We start from the raw sequence: 20,354 nt of genomic DNA, 5'->3' as shown, positions 1-20,354 counted from the left end.
GGCATCAGTTGTACCTGTGCTTCAGGCTCCGTAACTGACCCTGTTGTGTTCCCCTCTTCTCTCGTGAATGGTGGTGAAAGCTGCTTTGATATTGCGCGCGCTGCCCTTGTTAATTTTTTCAAGTAGTCTGTGAACTCATCTCCCAATATCGCAGCGCTTCTGTGTGCATCTGAGTGTTCGCGCAGTGGGGAGTGTGCTGTGTGCATTCGTCTCCCAGTCACGATTTCGTGCGGGGACAAATGGTGGTCCTTGCTTGGCTGATTCCTCAGCTCAAATAGTGCAAGGGGCAAACAGTAAATCCAGTTCTTTTTTAATGAAAAGCATAGTTTCGATAATCTTCCTTTTAACAGGCCGTTCATTTTTTCTACCACGCCATTACTTTGAGGATGATAAATCGAGCGCATTTTATGCTTTATTCCCAATAGCGTTGTTACATCCTTGAAGAGTTCGTTTACAAAGTGAGTGCCGTTGTCTGAGCGAATCACGTCACAAATTCCCCAGCGCGGAAATACTTCTCTCACTAGGAATTTTGCAGCGCTTTTAGCATCAGGTCGTGCACATGGGCCTGCTTCCACCCATCTTGAAAATGGGCACACAACCACAATCATGTAACGTGCCACATTACACCTTTCTCCCATGTCCGCGTAGTCAATATGTAGCTCTCTGAATGGCCCAATCGGTTTTGGAATTGTTCCCCTTAGTGTACGTAATGTCATTCCTGAACTGTGTATCTGGCATGTTGTGCACTCCAATGTCAATCTAGATAAGTGCTCCTGAAGACAGGGCACGAACCACTCTTCCTGTATCTCTGCTGCAATGTGTTGTTTCGTGTTGTGTGTTGGGAAGTGTAGTTGTTGAAACGCTATTTCTAATAATTTTACTGGCATTACCACTTTTCCTGAGTTATTTTGTCGTCACAGTAAGTCTGTTGCTGATTGGCTGCACCCTCGTTTCACCCAAATCACCTTTTCATCTGCACTTGCTCCTTCCTGTAACTCTAGTATTTGTGATATAGGCATTGTATTGTACCCTTCTGGAAGCTCCTCGTTTGTCTTGTGCTGCAGCACGTACTCACCTGCTTCACATTTCTCAAAATATGAGGCTTCTTTGGCAGCCGCGTCCGCTGCCACGTTTCCCAAAGACACAACGTCTGTGTTGGACGTATGTGCTTGGCACTTCACTATTGCTACCATTGTGGGATCTCATAGGGCTTCAATTAACTCCTTCAGTAATTCTGCATGTTGCACTGGAGTCCCATCTACTCGTCGAAACGCCCCCCGCTCACCTGCTGAAGACATTGCCCAAACATATTGAATTTAGCTAGGCCTCAGAAACCATTTTCTAATAAAGATGGAGTGAGCTCGGTGCACTGCAGCGCGGCCCCCACTTTTGGAGAGTTTCAATTATCCCTGTGGCCGTAGCTCCCTGGCAGATCTGCTGTGAGCCCGTTCCCACGAACAAGACGGACATGAGCTAGTGTAAGATACCAACACTGTAACATTTCACCTTCCACAGTGTATCGCTGCTCCCATCATGACCCGGCCAGCAGAGCCTGGCTGGAAGGAGAACTGTAAAATGGCCCTCAGATAAAAGCAAAAGTTCCCAAATACTAATGACAAAACTACCTGCGATGGACGCATTTTCTCAGTACGTAGACGATTTACTCATCTGAGCACAGGATGAAGAAACATGCCGAAAAGATTCAATAACACTCCTGACCTTGTTGGCTAATAAGGGGTACAAAGTAGACAAGGAAAAGCTACAATATTGTCTGACAGAAGATCTATACTTGGGACAGCTAATATCAAAAGATGGAAAAAGAATAATCCCCGACAGGGTAGAAGCAATAAGATCAGTAAGAGAACCCACAACAGTGAAGCAGATGCAGAAATTCTTGGGAATGTGCAACTATTGCCGAGCATGGATATTAGATTATGCAGCATACACCAGACCCTTACTGCAAGCGCTCAAGGAGGCCCAACAGGAGAACAAGAAAATAGAATGGTCAGAAGAAATGAGCGCCTCATTCAAATCATTAAAAGAGTTGATTTCAAGCGCTCCAGTGCTCGCAAATCCTGATTATGGATGCAAATTTTACCTGTTCTCACACTGCAAGGGGACACTCATGACAGCTGTACTGACACAAAAGACGTCCCTAGGACACAAACCATTGGCTTACTATAGTGTCACTTTGGATGCTGTGATGCAAGGACATTTCGCGTGCGAGCAATCACTTGCTGCAGCCGCGTTCGCAATTGAGAAAAGTGCCACAATAGTAATGGGATGCCCTGTCACATTGTTTGTGGAGCATTCATTATTTGCAATACTTGAAAGGTCAAAGAGTACACTGACCACACAGCGGGCAACCGCCTATGAAATAATATTGTCCAGCGCCAATATCCGTGTGGTGCGATGCAGGACAGTGAATCCGGAAACATTCATTACAGAAGCATGCACACTAGAGGACATGCAGGAACATGATTGTGCAACTTACACAGGAGAAAGAGGGGAGGACACAGTGGTGTGCGAGAATGCCCTGAGCAAGGGGGAAGTGTACTTTTAGACGGATCAGCATCAATTGACGTGGACACAGGAGAAAAACATGTGAGTATGGCAGTGGTGAGATTAGAAGACGACGAGTATGAGACACTAGTGCAGTACCGCCTTCCATCACATTTCTCAGCACAAGCAACAGAACTCATTGCCCTACTAGAAGCATTGCACGCAGCTAAAGGGTGCGCGGTGACAATTTACACAGATTCAGCTTATATGACAACAACAGTGCATGGGGGTCTGTCCAGATGGGGGTGGAGGGGGTTTCGACGAGCAGATGGGACTCCAGTGCAACATGCAGAATTACTGAAGGAGTTAATTGAAGCCCTACGAGATCCCACAATGGTAGCAATAGTGAAGTGCCAAGCACATACGTCCAACACAGACGTTGTGTCTTTGGGAAACGCGGCAGCGGACGCGGCTGCCAAAGAAGCCTCATATTTTGAGAAATGTGAAGCAGGTGAGTACGTGCTGCAGCACAAGACAAACAAGGAGCTTCCAGAAGGGTACAATACAATTTATTTTATTTTAAAATTTGTTTATTGGCATTTTCAATAAAATCTTTTACATATTTCCATATTGTATCTTATCCTCATACAAACCAATGTATATTAAATTTAACTTTAACTTTAACTAACAATAACAACCGTCTCCTTATAGTGTCCTCTTGTGTGGCTCGCCGCTTCGCTGAGGGGTAGGGGTGTTGAGGGGAAGCTTTCATGTTGTTCACAGGGTGTGGGGGGGAAGTTTCCCAGAGGTCCGTGGTGTCGCTTGTTGGTTCTCCTCCAGCCATCCTTTATATCTCACAGGCATATCCGTGCTAGCCGTTGGCTCAGGGGGGCTTGTCATCTGACGGGAGAAACATGTGTCCAGTGTGTTCCTTCCATGCTTCCAGGGCTCCGCTGGACTCTTCAGTTGATCTGGTCACGCTTTCTTCCCAGGCCTTGGTCTCAGCCGGGAGCCATCGTGTCATTTCTCCATGCCATGCTTTGTATTGTGGTCCGGCTGTTTTTTTCCAGGACATGGCTATGGTCCGTTTGGTTAAAATGCACATCATGTCCATAAGTCTGATTAAGTGTTTTATCTTGGCCAATCTAGGGTAGATTCCCAGTAAGCACTCCTCTGGCGTCCATTTGTATTTGGTCATGCCTGCTTTCTCACATGCTTGTTTCACCTTTCCCCAGAGTGTCTTTGTTTTGGGGCATTCCCACATCATGTGAATTAGGTCTGCTTCCTCCCTGTTGCACCAAGTGCAGTTCGGTTGTGATTGTTTGTTAAATTTGGCTATCCGCTGCGGTGTTAGGTAGGTTCGGTATAGTATGTTCATCTGTATTTGCCTGAACCTGTGGTTTCTCGACACCTCTTTGGGGAATGTGAGCGCCCGGTTCCACTCCTCCTCTGTCATCTCCCTGCCTATGTCCACTTCCCATTTCCTTTTCATGTCCGCGCTTCGGGGGTTAGGTGTGTCGTTCAGTTGCCTGTATATTTGGGAAATTGGTCTACTACCCTCCCCCAGGTTATACAGCAGTGTTAGTAGTGGGTCTGTGTCCGGTTCTTCGGGCCATGTCTCCCATTTGCTTCGCGCTTTGGCGCGGATCCTCTGGTACCAGAGAAACTGACCCGATTGTATGCCCTCTCTGTCTCGCAGCGTGTCAAAGTCCTTGAATGCGCCTTCTTCGAATAGGTCTCCCCAGGTGTAGACCCCTCCCCTCTCCCATGATCTGATTTGCTGCAGGTCTGTGGTTACTGTGTATAAGTCTGCGAGTAGTGGGATCTCCGGTGAGTAGGCCTTCTGTGTATTGGTGAGTGTCCTCGCTCTGCGCCAGATTTCTCTCCCCAGGTTGACTATGTGCGGTGTTTCTCCCATCTGTTTCGGTGGTATCCAAACCAATTCTTTCAGGCGGTGAGGGAGGCTCATGGCCTGTAGTAGGGAGTTTTCCTCAGTCAGTTCATCTGATAACCATTTGGTCGTGAAGCTAAGCTGTGCTGCTATGTAGTATTTTTCTAAGTTAGGGAGCTGAATGCCACCCCTTGTGTATGGCAGGGTTAATGTTGACAGTGCTATTTTATGTCTGTGCTCTCCCCATATGAACTCCTTTATCAGTGTCTCCAGTAGTCTGAAGAAGGGTTTTTTGATGTAGTATTGTACGTTTTGAAACCCATACAGGAAGCGCGGCAGGACAACCATCTTAACTATGGAGGCCCTTCCCATCATTGACAGGGGTAGCCGCGACCAGAAGATCGTGGATTTGCGTAGGGCCCGTAGCGTCGTCATCGTGTTATGTTCGTGCATCAGCGTGGGGGTGTGCAGTATCTGGATCCCTAGGTATCTGAATTTGGTGGTCTGCCATTTTATCCCTACCTTCGGGAGTGCCTCTGTCTCGACATGTTGCAAGGCCGCCAGGGGGAACAGACAGGATTTAGTCTTGCTGAATTGGATCCCAGACACCTTGGAGTAGTTGTCCAAGACCTCCAGCATGACTGGTACATTGAGGTGTGGGTCTCTAACATATACGAGGGCATCGTCCGCATAGAGCGAAATGATGTGGTCTACCCCCCCCAATCTTATGCCGGCGTCAAAAAACTGTTTCCTAAAATAGATCGCTATGGGTTCTAGCCCAAGTATGTATAGCATTGGGGATAGGGGACAGCCCTGCCTGGTCCCTCTCTGTATGTCCCATGCATCTGATATGTGCTTCCCAGATTTCACTCTAGCTTTTGGTCCGGTGTATAGTATCTGTACCCATCTGATGAACCCGGGCCCGAATCCAAATTCTCTAAGTACCGCCACCAGCCACTCCCAGTAGATGGAGTCAAACGCCTTTATGGCGTCTAAGGACATCAGGGCGTATGGGCTTCTGTCCTCATTGGTTTGGGCCATAATGTGTTGTAGTCTACGTAGGTTCATTGATGTGTTCCTGCCCGGTATGAAGCCGCATTGATCGCTATGTATTATGTCCCCTATGATTCTGGATAGCCTCCTAGCCAGTATTGATGTTAGAATTTTCGCGTCGTAATTTAGCATTGCTAGTGGACGGTAGGAATCACACAGATCCGCAGGTTTGTCCGGTTTAAGGATCGGAACCACCAGTGTCTCACTCATGTTTTCGGGCAGCACTCCCCTTTCATAGGCTTCCTGGAATACCTCGTGTAGCAAGGGTGTGAGGGAGGGTTCATATGCTTTATAGAATTCTGGGGGCAGGCCGTCAGTGGCGGGTGTTTTGCACGTTGCCTGGGACCGGATAGATTCTGTTATGTCATCTAGTGTGATTTCGGCATCTAACATTTGGGCCTGCTCGGGTGATATCCTATGGAGTCCTATCTCCTCAAGTGTGTCTGAGATCTGTTCTGGAGGGACCTGTTCTGCATGTGAGTAGAGTTTTGTGTAGTATTGTTTGAAGGTGTCATTTATGTCCTGTTGTGTGTGTTGTGTGTTCCCTTTTTCGTCTTGTAATGCTGTGGTGGAGTGTCTAGGGCGTTCCCTTCTGCATAACCAGGCTAGCAGCCTTCCCGGCCTATCCGCCTCTATGTGTGCCCTGTTTGTTTTTGCCGCGTGGTCGAGCTTCTCCAGCCTACTCCACGCCGAGTCGTTTTCTCCCCTGAGTTTTCGAAGTTTCGTTTCACTGTTCTGGTTGCCTGCCTGGGCTGCCTCTAGTCTTTCTATCTCTTTTTCCCGCTGGTCTAGTTCTTTCCTGAGCTGTCTCCTCATTCCCCCGGCCTTAGCAATAATTTCTCCCCTTATTACTGTTTTTAGGGCATCCCACACCGTGCTGCTGTGTTCCACACTTCCCACATTATTGTCTATGTAGTTATCTATGGATTCTTGTAGCTCCTCCCTGAAGCTTGGGTCTTTGAGTGCTTCTGTTGGCATTTTCCACATGGGGATTGGGGGTCTGGGGCCACTGTGGTTCCATGTCACCATTAGTGGGGAGTGATCGGATATGGTTCTTCCCAAATACTGCGCTCCTTCCATCTGTGGTAGGTGTTCTCTACCTATGAGGATGTAGTCTATTCTCGTGTATATTTTGTGGGGGGATGAATAGTATGAGTAGCCTCTCTGCATTGGGTGCCCTTCGCGCCACACATCTGCTAGGTCCAGCCTCTCTATCGTTGCTGTCAGTGCCGTTGTCGCTGCCGATGGGCCCTTCGGGTGGGGGATGGATCTGTCAATTGTCGGGTCGCACACGCAGTTAAGGTCGCCTCCCCATAGGAGTAGGCTATCTCTGTGTTGCACAATTTTGGGGTATAGTGTGTCCAGGTGAGCCGGTATATTGCTGTTGGGGAAGTAGGAGTTGATTATGCATATTTCTGTCTGCTCTATATGTCCCCATAATATGACAAATCTACCCTCCGGATCAACTACTGATTTTCCCAGGCGGAAAGGGAGCTGTGGGTGTATCCAGGTATATACTCCCCTGGCGTATTTGGAGTATGCAGTACCAAAACCCTGCCCCCCCCAGTGCGTTTGAAGTTTGGTTAGTGAGTCTGCCGCGCAGTGGGTTTCCTGTAGTAGCGCTATCTTCACCCCTTTTCTATTCAGGTAGGTCTTAATTCTGTTCCTGCGAATGTATGTCCCCAGACCTCGCACGTTCCATGTCATTATTTTAACTGCTGTTGTGGTCATGGTGGTTTGGTGTAGGCATAGTGACCATTCAGCTTCCCTTTCCCTGGTATTCGCGTTCTAGATGCAGGCGTAGGTGGCCCCTCCCCTGTGTGTGACAAGAGGTGATTTTCCTTTTCCCTCAGTCCCGCTCCTCTCCCCCTTCTGATCAATCTTGGAGACTTACCAACAATAGTAACTTCCATTCTTCTGAATGGGAACAGCAAACCATGTAACTTTGAACTGTCCCCAGCAGTTGCTTCCAACTTGCAACGCTCGGGGGGTCCCGAGCCTTCCAGGCCGTTCCTGGCCTTCCGGATCAGGGTGTGTGTGGGTGGGTTACCCACACGGTTTCCGTAGGGGTGGGTCGTTTTTTCCCGTGTTCGTGTGGTCCCTCGAGTTTCCGTCCGGTGCAGCGGTCTGCTTAATGTTATGTCGCTTGGGTCTCAGTGTCTGCTTTGTTGGCTCTGTGTGGGGGGGTCTCCCCTTGCTTATTGTGGCGGTGGGTGTGATGTTATCCCATGTCCGATTTCGTTGGATCTTCCTTGCCGTCGGCCAGGTTGTTATGTTCCAGCCATAGGCTTGCTGCAGCAGGTGTCTCCAGGAATGTTGCTCTTCCTTTGTAGAGGACCTTGAGTCGTGACGGATAGAGCAGCATATACTTTAAATTGTGTTTTCGTAGTTGCGCCTTTATTGGGATAAAGGAGTTCCTTGCTCGTTGCACAGTGGGTGTGTAATCTGGATAGATGACTATCGTTGAGCCGTTGCGTTTGATTTCACCTCCTTCTCTTGAGTATCGTAGTATGGTTTCACGGTCCCGAAAATTCAGGATTTTAGCTATGATCGGTCGCGGGTGCGAGCCTGGTGGTGGGCGCTTTTGGAGGGATCTGTGGGCTCTTTCCACTGAGAACCCTTGGGAGAGCTTCCCTGGGCCTATCTCCTGCAGTAGGAGCGTTTCTACGAAGTCAGTCGGGTCCGGGCCCTCCACGTCTTCGGGAACCCCCAATATGCGAATATTATTTCGGCGGGCTCGACCCTCGGCTTCCTCTGACCGTGCTTCCAGCCTCGCCACCCTCTGCTCAAGCTCCTGGACTTTCGATTGCAGTTCTTGGGTGCCCTCCACCGTGTCTTGTAGTGTGTTTTCCGCCGTCGTGACCCTTTCCGTGAGATTCCGTGCATCTTGACGCATAAGCTGTATGTCCGATTTCACCTCTTCTATTTTCCCCTCCACCGATGTGCGTAGGGCTGATATCGCCTGAAGTACCTGCGCGTGTTTGTGGTCTTCTTCCTTCTGGGGGGGTTCCCCCGCTGGTTCCTGGTCCTGTTGGGGTTGTCTCTGGGGTCTAGCCGTCGTAAATGAGTCCATTGTGACCAGTTTCAGTTTGCTCTTGGGGGGTGACATCCCCTTCCCTGGGTCGCTCCTGTTCCTGCTCTCGGCTTGCAGGTTATATGGTTCTGGGATATCGCCTGCGGTTAATGTCACAGTCCCGGCGTTACTTGGTGGGGCCTTCGAGCGGTGCTCCGTGGCCCGCCTGTGGCTAGCGCCCCCAATGTTCGCGGTGCAGGCCCCTCGTGTTGTCCCCTCACCTCTCGCCTTGTCTCTTCACGTTAAAGCGTGCCAGCTCCGCAGGTATCGTTCCGGGATGCTTGGTGGTTCTTCGGGTACTGTGGACTGCGGCGCGGCCCAGTGTCCCGCCGTGGGCCCAAATCGGTAGGTCGGCACACCGTCGTTTTCGCCGGGGGTGTATCCGGGTGTCTCAGTGCTCACTCTCGGCCTCCGCTGCGTGCTCCTGTGGGCTGCAGGCCCAGCGTCCCCAGTGGTGTGCGATAGTGCGTAGGTGTGCGTTGCTTGCGGGGCCGAAGGCCTCCCCGCGTGGCGAGCCCTGGGTAGTCGTGTCCGCTCTCACCTTTGGAGGCGGTTAATGCCACTGTCCCGGTGTTACTTGGTGGGGCCTTCGAGCAGTGCTCCGTGGCTCGCCTGTGGCTAGCGCCCCCAATGTTCGCGGTGCGGGCCTCTCGTGTTGTCCCCTCACCTCTCGCCTTGTCTCTTCACGTTAAAGCGTGCCAGCTCCGCAGGTATCGTTCCGGGATGTTTGGTGGTTCTTCGGGTACTGTGGACTGCGGCGCGGCCCAGTGTCCCGCCGTGGGCCCAAATCGGAAAGTCGGCACACCGTCGTTTTCGCCGGGGGTGTATCCGGGTGTGCTCCCTCTCGGCCTCCGCTGCGTGCTCCTGTGGGTTGCAGGCCCAGTGTTCCCAGCGGTGTGCGTTGCTTGCGGGGCCGAAGGCCTCCCCGCGTGATGAGCCCCGGGTAGTCGTGTCCGCTCTCACCTTTTGGGGGCCACGGCTCGCAGCGTTCGGCTCTTTCGGCCTTTGGCGCCAATAGAGGCCGGGGTTCAGCTAGTCCAGTCTGTCGGTTGTTGCTGTGGGCTCCGCGGGGCCTCGAGTCGGCTGCCGCGTCAGTCTCATCTCGCGGCGAGCGGCGCCATCTTGCCTTCCCCAGGGGCTCGACTTTGGGCTCCGCGTTTTTTAAGTTCTCCTCTACGATTTGGCTCGGGCGTCTGGTCGAGTGGTGGGGGTTGGTTCCCCCGCTGGATTATGCAATTAGATCGGTTGTAGCAGAGCTATTTAAGCATTAATGGATCTTTTCAGTAGGATCTCGGACGGAGCTTCGCAGGAACCTGTCTTCACAGCATGCGTGCAGGCCACGCCCCCAGAAGGGTACAATACAATGCCTATATCACAAATACTAGAGTTACAGGAAGGAGCAAGTGCAGATGAAAAGGTGATGTGGGTGAAACAAGGGTGCAGCCAATCAGCAACAGACTTACTGTGGCGACAAAATAACTCAGGAAAAGTGGTAATGCCAGTAAAATTATTAGAAATAGCGTTTCAACAACTACACTTCCCAACAAACAACACGAAACAACACATTGCAGCAGAGATACAGGAAGAGTGGTTCGTGCCCTGTCTTCAGGAGCACTTATCTAGATTGACATTGGAGTGCACAACATGCCAGATATACAATCCAGGAATGACATTACGTACACTAAGGGGAACAATTCCAAAACCGATTGGGCCATTCAGAGAGCTACATATTGACTACGCGGACATGGGAGAAAGGTGTAATGGAGCACGTTACATGATTGTGGTTGTGTGCCCATTTCCAAGATGGGTGGAAGCAGGCCCATGTGCACGACCTGATGCTAAAAGCGCTGCGAAATTCCTAGTGAGAGAAGTATTTCCGCGCTGGGGAATTTGTGACGTGATTCGCTCAGACAACGGCACTCACTTTGTAAACAAACTCTTCAAGGAAGTAACAACGCTATTGGGAATAAAGCATAAGTTGTGCTCGATTTATCATCCTCAGAGTAATTGCGTGGTAGAAAAAATGAATGGCCTGTTAAAAGGAAGATTATCGAAACTATGCTTTTCATTAAAAAAGAACTGGATTTACTGTTTGCCCCTTGCAGTATTTGAGCTGAGGAATCAGCCAAGCAAGGACCACCATTTGTCCCCGCACGAAATCGTGACTGGGAGACGAATGCACACAGCACACTCCCCACTGCGCGGACACTCAGATGCACACAGAAGCGCTGCGATATTGGGAGATGAGTTCACAGACTACTAGAAAAAATTAACAAGGGCAGCGCGCGCAATATCAAAGCAGCTTTCACCACCATTCACGAGAGAAGAGGGGAACACAACAGGGTCAGTTACGGAGCCTGAAGCACAGGTACAATTGATGCCGGGTGAATTCATTTATGTCAGGAGCTTTGCGCGCCGGTGGAATGCACCACGGTTCCATGGCCCATACAAAGTGGTATTTTGCACGTCTACGGCTGTAAAAGTGAAGGGCCTAAAATATTGGATACATCTGACGATGACGACGGATGTACGAAAAGCATATAGTAATGTGCAGGAAGAGGTGGATGAGGGGGCACAGACAACAGCAAACAATGCAAATGAAAATAATGAGTGAATATGAACTTGTGTGTGTGGCGGAAATGCACCTGATTGAGAAAGTTGTTGACAAGTATAATTACATTTAATGATATTAAAACAAAAAAAAAAAAATTGTGTGTGAACTTATATGTAAATAATCATGTGATGAAAATATGTAGTGTCTACTCCCTTGTCTGTGCATCCCCAACCCTACTGCCCTACCCACTTCCATTCCCTTTCAATATATACTGGCACGGGCAGTGCCAACTAAATGTTTACATTCATGCACTTAATGCACTTTTATATCTCAAACAGGAGCTACCATGGCATCTAACGGGCAGCCTGCAACGGATAGATTTATTAGATATAGAGAATTGTTAGCTGAGAGATGCAGATATTCGTATGAGTGTGGATTGTCTGTGTGCATTACATTGTTTTTTACAATCATGTTTGGCCTGGTTACATATTGGTTCATAGCGTTCATCTCTATCGAGATGAACGAGGGGGGAGGGATTAACAGCACTAATGTGACTAATGCAACAGCAAGTGTAAATACTAAAGAAGGTGATTTTTTGGTATGGGACGGAACTAAACTTGTATGGGGATATTATACCACACCATCCAATGCTGTCATCTCGAAAAATGAAGGGCTGCAGGGTGAAATGCAAAACAACACAGTGTCTACGCCAAAAATATCTAATTACAATGTCCGCAGTTTAAATGATCGAAACCCCTCCGCCATATCCTGGTTGTATAACACCACCACCAGCCAGCCTGCCCCCTTAGCCAAAAACACACTGTCAGATAACATAAAGGAAGAAAATGAAAAAATGACAGCAACACATGAAATATTATATGATGATTGGGCAAAGGGGGGCGGGAAGGAGAAAGAGGGGCCCACTTTGTCCATCGCCCATGAAGCCGGGAAGTACATTAGGAACAGAACTAACAGACGAAAAAGGGAGGCGGGGAGGAGGAAGTATGATGAGTATTATGGGTTAGGGCTAGATAAAATGGAAGACCCGCGACACCCCCACCAGACAAATAAATGGTATGCGGATATGAGTGCAACAGCTAAACAAACAACAAATGAGAGCTGTTATGTCTGCTCCCTCATTCCCCATGCTTCAGGCACGCCCAAAGTATTGTTACCCAAAGAGTTGCCTATTGTAGATGCCCAATGTCTCCTTCATCTCACGTTGTGCAGAATTAAGAACACCTTCCAGGCACATGAAGTTACTTTTAAAATGCTGCAGAACGAGAAAACCTGCTATCCAAAGACAGTAGGAGTGGTATGTCTGGAAGAACCATTTTTTATAATACAAGGGACACTTTTTTCAGACAACAAGTGGAAGGACGAAGAAGTAATGTGTAAGGCTGAAGCGCTGAGGGGTGTGGCACCAGAGAAATTGCAATGGATAGAAGAAACGTGCACACCAGCATGGAAGGAACACATTTCAAAACTAACTTGGGTAACAGCCATTGAAAAACCCTTCAAGCTGCAGAAGGAAATAGACTATGAACTGTGTTTTAAAGGAGAGGGGAAATCCTTCATGGGGACAAACAAGAACTGTAACAAGACCCTCACCATCCCAGATTTAAGAAAAGGGACAGCGGCCCTGATGGACACGTATTGGGTATGTGGCAACCAGGCATACCTGCACCTCCCACAATCATGGAGTGGCAGCTGCTCGATGGCCACTCTGCACTCAGCACTAATGGTAATCCCGGAAAGCCACATTGATGGGAGCAAAAGGACGCGAGAAAACACCCAACAGAGTGCGGCCCAACCAACTGCAGAGTCACAAATCTATGTCCTGTCTTCCGGGAACAAGGAAGAGGTGCTGTCCCGAAACAGACGAGCATCGAGCTACATATCAAAGGCATCGTCAGAATTGCTGGCACAGATCCCAGACAGGTATCGATTATTCAGCTCTGCAGAAACATTGTTCGCCTCACTCATCCCAAGTATCCAGGCACGAGCAAACGCAAAATGGCTCTAAATAACACGTTGGGAGCTGATCCAACTGGCAAATGACACTGAAGAAGGGTTCAACGTAATAAAAGTGGAACTAAGAGCATTACGGCTGATGACCATGCAAAACAGGTATGTCTTGGACCTGTTGACAGCGATGGATGGAGGTGTTTGCCGAAAAATTGGAAGTGCCTGCTGCACTTTCGTACCTTCCGAAGACGCAGACAACGGCTCCCTGTCCCATGTGATCGAAGCAGTACATAACCTAGGAGAAAGAATGAGAATGGAAGGTGGAGCGGAAGAAAGCACTTGGTTCGACAATATTTTCTCCTTGGTTCCATCATGGCTGGGAATGACTGTGAAATTTTTGATGCCGGCTGTGGTGTTCCTCCTCTTTATTTTTTGCCTGTGCCAGGTGGGTCTTCGATGTTGTGCTAACGCAGTACCGAATGGTGCAATGATGATGGTGACAATGGGCAACACCCGTGGTACAATACAAGCTATGCAAGAAGTGCAGGTACAAACAGGAACAGATGACACACCATATCAGCTAGTGCCTAGGTATCACGACAAGGATATAGTAGATAAATTGTGGCATACTACCATTAGAGAGCCCCGTATACTAGAATGGTACAAGGAGGTATGGGTAGACTTGGAAGGAGAGAGCGGATGTATATACCTGACTTGTACCCCAGATGAATATGCTAGGAGAGGTGAGCGCTTGAGGGGGGTGTGCAGAGCATGGATGCCCATAAAAGGCACACCTGCATGGGATGACGCAATAATTGACGAGGAAGAGTGCAGGATATTGGAGGATTTAAAGAATTCGTTACTTAAGTAACAAAGGGGGGAAATGTAGGGGAGGATTGGTCCAAAAGACCCCCCTCGCCTACATCCCCTCCCCCGGTGAGAGCCATGGCTCATCAGGCGTCCCCTCCTTACCACTAGGGCCCAGGTGGTGGATGGCCCACCTGCTGAAGACATTGCCCAAACATATTGAATTTAGCTAGGCCTCAGAAACCATTTTGTCTAATAAAGATGGTGTGAGCTCAGCGCACTGCAGTGCGGCCCCCCCCTTTGGAGAGTTTCAATTATCCCTGTGGCCGCAGCTCCCTGGCAGATCCGCTGTGAGCCCGTTCCCACGAACAAGCTGCTAACAAACACAGAATGAAAACACCCAGAATTGAGATTCAAAGTAACAATAAGAAGACCTAACCAACAGCAGTATTTACAGAAGTGCTCAGATTTTACTTTCAAGATAAAGGTAAAATGCCTAGCATTTGAACACAGCTAATAGATTATTAAAACTTAGATTTGACTTTCAAAATAAAGATGAAATGCCTAGCATTTGAACACAGGCAGTACATTAAAAAAACACAGATTTAACTTAAAAAAAAGGTAAAAAGCCTAGCATTTGAACACAGTCTGTAGATTCCGAACACCCAGAATTGTCTTTCTAGAGCAGAAGTGAAACGTCTCACAAATTATACAAATCAAGCAATTTGTCGAGCAGCAAATAGATTGGATTTACCCACTATGTATTGTTTGTCAGTTGCTAATAAGGCTGGCAGTGTGATGAGTATCAGAATGATTATTTGCAGGAGACTATGATACAATATATGGAACACTTGACTATATAGTGCAAGATTTGTAGAGACCATAACTAACGAGTCTGAAATTCTTCAAGCAGAAGGTAGGCCAGTTAACAGTTGGCATGGGGGATTGGTGGAAGAATTATTATTTGGTTGACCTTGTAAGGGATTCCAAATTACCGAATGAATATGTTTATCTTAAGAAACCATTTAGAGTTGGGATTGGATCCTGAATGAATATACAAACAATTTATTTGTTACAGGTGTTGCGAATCGTGCATTTCAAAGGGAATAGAATTCCAAGGTAAGGTTGGTTACCGTCCTAGCACTAGGGTTGTAGTATAGGAGAGTGTGTGTGCTTTCATTTGAGAGGCGCACATTACTAAACTAATGTTGTTGTTTTTAGTTTTTTTTACATCAATAAAGAATACTGATTATGCAAAGAAGCCTCTGATGAAACTCCAGAAATGATGTATTCATCGGGTAGACGCTGGGACCTGACCAACCAGCAGCAGCAAACAGTAATGGTTGTACATGGAGCTTTCACTTGGTGGCAGCACATGGTAATTTGGTTGTTCTTATGGAGACTAATCTTGGTTGTTTCAATCATAATGGAATTTTAGAGCATGGGCCAACAAGCATGATGGGTTTCACCTTTAGTTAGTGTATTGGTGTTGATCACAAGACATTGATGATGTAGGTGGGTGATTAGACCGTAATTCTGTTTGAAGGGAGCATGAAATTGTAATATTGTGTGACTATATGAAAAAACGTTGCTGATAGGTTGTTAGTAACACATTATTTGTATATTTCTTTTCCCTTCCTTGCAAACCATCTTTGTTCCTGTATCTGGTGTGCATTAAGTTTGGTATTTGTTTTTGTTTGGATTTATATTGTTGGCATTATAATGTGCAAATGTGATGGTTGTGAAATATTTTTCCTCTAATACAAAAAAGTGTTTGAGTCTTTAATGTATGTTTCATATATACTGTATTGCTTGAATATGTTGTGTTCTGGTAATGAATCCCTGAAGAAGACCTTATTGACAGAGGTTGAATCATGTGTTGGCAAACAAGTATACAACAAAATATAAATATTATAGGGCAGCAATAGCCGTCCTATAGTTAACATGAGACTGGCTCCCATAGAAACCCCTCAACATTCTATTGGTAATAGCTTTTGATTTGAGTAATGAAATTTCGAAAGTGATTAAAAATCTGTGAGCCCCCCAGACTGTAAAGTTTCGTAAAGATGTGTTATAAAATATAATTAAGCATACAAAATTTTATTTTGCCAAAAGTACCGCCTATTTCCCATTTATTTTCCCATAGACAAATAATGTCAATTTGTGGCAAAGCACACAGCCCAAACTGCTGGACGGATTTGGACCAGGTCCGAAACTAGTGGGGTACGAAGCATTGACTCGCAATCCATGCATGGTTTGGAGTTATTCCATGCAGTAGTTATTTAAATATTTTACAGAGAAGGGGGTGCCCTTTCTCAAAAATAGATAGCTATATCTTGGGGATTTACCTAAAACTGGGGGCTTTTAGAAATGAAACGACCACCATCTTTTTTTTCTCTCGATGTGAGAGATATCTGCGGCTATAGCTGAGGATATGGGTAAATGAAATGCAGGAACAATTCAATTTGCAGGTCAGGAAACATGCAAATGACATCAGGCTAGAGGTGGGTGGGGGGGTGGCTAGAGGGCACCAATGGAAATTTGGGAGTTGGAGGGGGTCTAGGGACTGAGTTTGCAAAACAAAGCTTTCTGTAGCCACGCCTATAGCCTTGACTGGCCGTCAGCTCAAAGCGAACTGCGTCATGGGAACAGAATGTGTAGTGGGGGAAAGGGAGAGGGTAGGGGAGGTAAGGAGGCCATCTAGGGAGTGGGGGGATCTGGCACAGATGAGTGGGGCACTTGGCGAGGGCCTGGGGGGGCAGGAAAACATTTTCTATATTTTTTAGACGGTTTGTTGATATTCATGGCTATATTCGAGGCTATGAAGAACTACTGGTACCCAAGGTTAAGAGTAGTTTCATGCACGCAGATATATATATTGGGGTGTCAGTGTTTTATTTCTTCTTGAAAGTTATTTTTATAGGTATAGAGAGGTTGGGGGTGAAAAATAACTGCTAGAGGCCATGGTAAATGACACGGTAGGTATTTGGGAGTCTTATCTATTTTGGCTGTGTGTTTTCAGACCTTTGTACGTGTGGAGTAAAGCAGAAGAACATAGTTTAAAAAAATGAAAACAAAAAGGAGTCACCCTACTGTAGTTTTAGATGCCCTATACACTGTATTTTAGTCTCTGTATTGTCACTCATGCTATTATATCTTGTTCCTATTCAATGTTTCCCTTCCTAGTTTACTGTCATGTATTATTCTCTGCTTTATTTATCTTCAGCTACTTTACATAACTACATGAGCAGTGCTGTATTCTATTGCTCTTTTGAGTTCTATTGTAAGAAGTGAGCCCCTCCCCTTTAACTAACAATGTGTAACTGCGGTTATATTCAAAATCCAATTAACTGTAGCCGCAGGCATAATAAAAGAAAATGGTTTTGGTTATTATATGCCTCAATGTGCAAAAAAGTACAGTGTTTTTACCCAGAAGAGTCCTTTCTAAAAATAATCTATTATGTATATATGTATGAAAATCTATGCGTATTTATATGTGCTGGATGTTATTTCATTGTATTTGTATATTCATATATGATAAGTAGTCTTTAAAAAGACTGTTTTGGAGTACATGTAGTGTAGTATTTTAGCACATGTGCTGTGCCCTCTTTATTATCATGTATCTCACATACCTTAATTTAACTACGATTGTTTCACTACTATCTCTTTTGTCATTCATATTCGATACGCAGATATTTTTATTTTTTAAAATCTAATAACTGCGGCTACACAGCACCCATTTGTTGCACAGCATTGCTACCTGCGCTTAAAAGAGGTATGCTGTGCCGCCGTGGCTATATACCAGCAAATGGGACGTCAAGTGTTTGTGGACGTGTCTTATTCGCCAGTAATAAATGCCGATCCGGCAAGGCTTCTCTATAACTGTGGCTACAGCAAGCACATACATGGGAATGATTTGTAGCTGCGTTGAATAGTCTCGGCTTCTAACAATGCTGGGCAGGGTTTTGTGTGTGTTTCAGTGTTTCTAATTGGTATGTGTTAATGTTGTAAATGTGTACTTCTTTGTGATAGGTTGCAGTGAATATGTGTCATCCATTGTATTCATTTTCTTACAATATGGTCCTCTTTTTCTGCTTTTGATTTTGGAAAGTATGAAACCCACCATTTTGTCTACTTTTCTCGACTGCCGAACTCACACCGTGCAGTTCATGTTACTTGTGACAGAGCCCTGTTTTTGACTGTGTGGTTGTCTGCATTGAAAGCAAAGCTATAGGTAAGGCGTCAGACCATTTCAGTTTACTGTGTGCACTGTTACGCTCACCTGGTATCCACGGGGACGCCACCCAGCCCTGGTTGGATGATTTGCACTCTCGAACCCTCTCCCGGTTCCTTGATAAGGCCTCTGGTTAAAGATGAGTCTGCAATATAGGAGAGCTGGATTCAATACCAGATTGTCTTTATGTTTTCCCACCTCCCTTGGCCTCAACTCCTTCCTCCCCCTTGGGCCTTCTCCTCACCTTAATATTGTAAAAGGTGGATTCTCCATCCTGCACCTCGTGGCAGGGGCACATACATGTGAGGGGCGAGCAGCGACCAAGTTACTTCACTGGTGCAAGCCCCTCTGTGGGAATCCAGGCCTGCTGCGACTCCGTAGGTTTGCTGCTTTACAGTCTTTATGTTCCTCTTAGTTTGAATAATAATGTCTTGCTTCTTTCCTTTTAGGTATGGAAAGGTATTTTGGTGTTGTCATGCAGTTTGAAGATGAGCATGGGCCGGTAGGCGAAAGCGCTGTGTGCGCGATGCTGTCCGGTGAGTATGCGATATTGCTAACCTGTGTCTTTTCTCTCCTTGCAGGTTGCCATGTTCCTCACAGAGCGCCATAATGTTCCAGCAATGATACTGACCAGGAGATGTCTACCCAGGTAAGAATTTTGTGGCTTTCTTCATTCGGGAGGAAACATGAGTAAACGCTTACTAATGCTGTCTTTCTTTCTCCTCTTTCCAGGTTATGGTATTCCAGGATGCATGCAGTGCCAGATTATGGAGTTCGTACCTTCAGGTGAGTGGAACTGAAGTCAGCGATGGATTGAAGACAGGATACTGTTCCAGGTAAGTTTAGTAGTGTTCTTTCTCTCTCTGCAGGTCCTTGGTTTCAGGTAAGCTGGCATCAAAGAACTGGACACAGTGAGCGTTACGCTGCCCACAGCAGAATAACGCAAAGCATGTTCTGCTGTTTTGGTGTGGTTTAAATAGGTTCAGGTAAAGTAGGCCAGGTAAAGTAGGCCTAGGCCTGCCACACCCAAAAGACTAGACCTCATAGCTCAGTTCCTTGTGACTGAGCTATGTGTGTGCCTCCATGTTGGCTGAACCCCCCCAAGTTAAATAGTCCCAAGTAAATAGTCCCATTCTAATGTTGGTCTTCATGATAGTTATGAGCATGGCGCCAAAGGCGCCAGGACTGACTCCGTGAGAGTCTTGGATAAGGTTTTAAGGCCTTTGACCTGGCCCTAACTGGAAGGCTGACTTGCCAGTAAGGGCCATTGGCAAGGGTCATGACATGCACACACTTTCGCAAGTTTGTTCTTCAGAATACCATTGTGGCGTTCCACCAAACTGGCACTCTGAGGATGTCTCGCTGAATGGAAACGTTTAATGATCTGTAATCCTGCACAAACTTACAGTATAAAAGCAGCGATAAAGTACAGTCCATTGTCGGACCAAATTACTCTTGGCAAGCCAAACCTTGGTAAATATTCCTTAAGCATAGTCTTGGCCATTGACATTGCTGTATTATCTTTCAGTGGGAAGCCTCAACCCATTTGCTAAAGGCGCAGATGACCACAAGGACATATTAATATTCTGGCAACGTTCCATCATGATGAAGTCAAAATGAATCACTGCGAATGGCATGGAGGGAGGACCAATACCTTTCAGTGTTGGCGTTCCCTTCCCAATGTTGTGTTGTAAACATATTATACAGCTCTGAACCAATCGTTTGGCATTTTTCTGGATATTTGCATTGTACCACACGGGATCTAGATGTTGACAAATATTTTTAGCACATATGTGCGTCGGCCCATGAGCCATGGTGACTACAGCAGTGACGTAAGCGTTGGGCAGCATCCATCTTTCTTTCTCATTATCCACCCAACAACCCTCATCATCCAAGCTCACTACATCCTCAGACCACTGTTTAATCTCCTCTGGTGTAGCCTCAGCCTGAATCTCTTTCATGTTATTAATCCCTTCTTCCATGATACAAGTGTCAGTAACCCACTGAATCCAGCACATACATTCTGGAGTGTGTCTTAGTAGTGGTTTGCTTGGCAATCTTATTGGCAAAAGTTTTTCCTTTTCCTACATCGTCCGTCACCTTCTGGTGTGCAGCGCATTTCATAATCGCTAGTTGTGTAGGAAGCACGAGTGCTGATAACAATTGCACTATCAGAGTACCATGTTGGATGTTTGTCCCATGCAATGTTAAGAATCCCCTCTCAGCCCATAGTCATCCAAAGTTATGAACCACTCCAAAGGCGTATTGGCTG

This window comes from Ambystoma mexicanum, chromosome 1q (assembly GCF_040938575.1).
Source record: "Ambystoma mexicanum isolate Mex_15411 chromosome 1q, UKY_AmexF1_1, whole genome shotgun sequence".
NCBI classification, from domain to species: Eukaryota; Metazoa; Chordata; class Amphibia; order Caudata; family Ambystomatidae; genus Ambystoma; species Ambystoma mexicanum.
The sequence above is the reverse complement of the archived record's forward strand: the minus strand, read 5'-3'. Positions refer to the sequence as shown.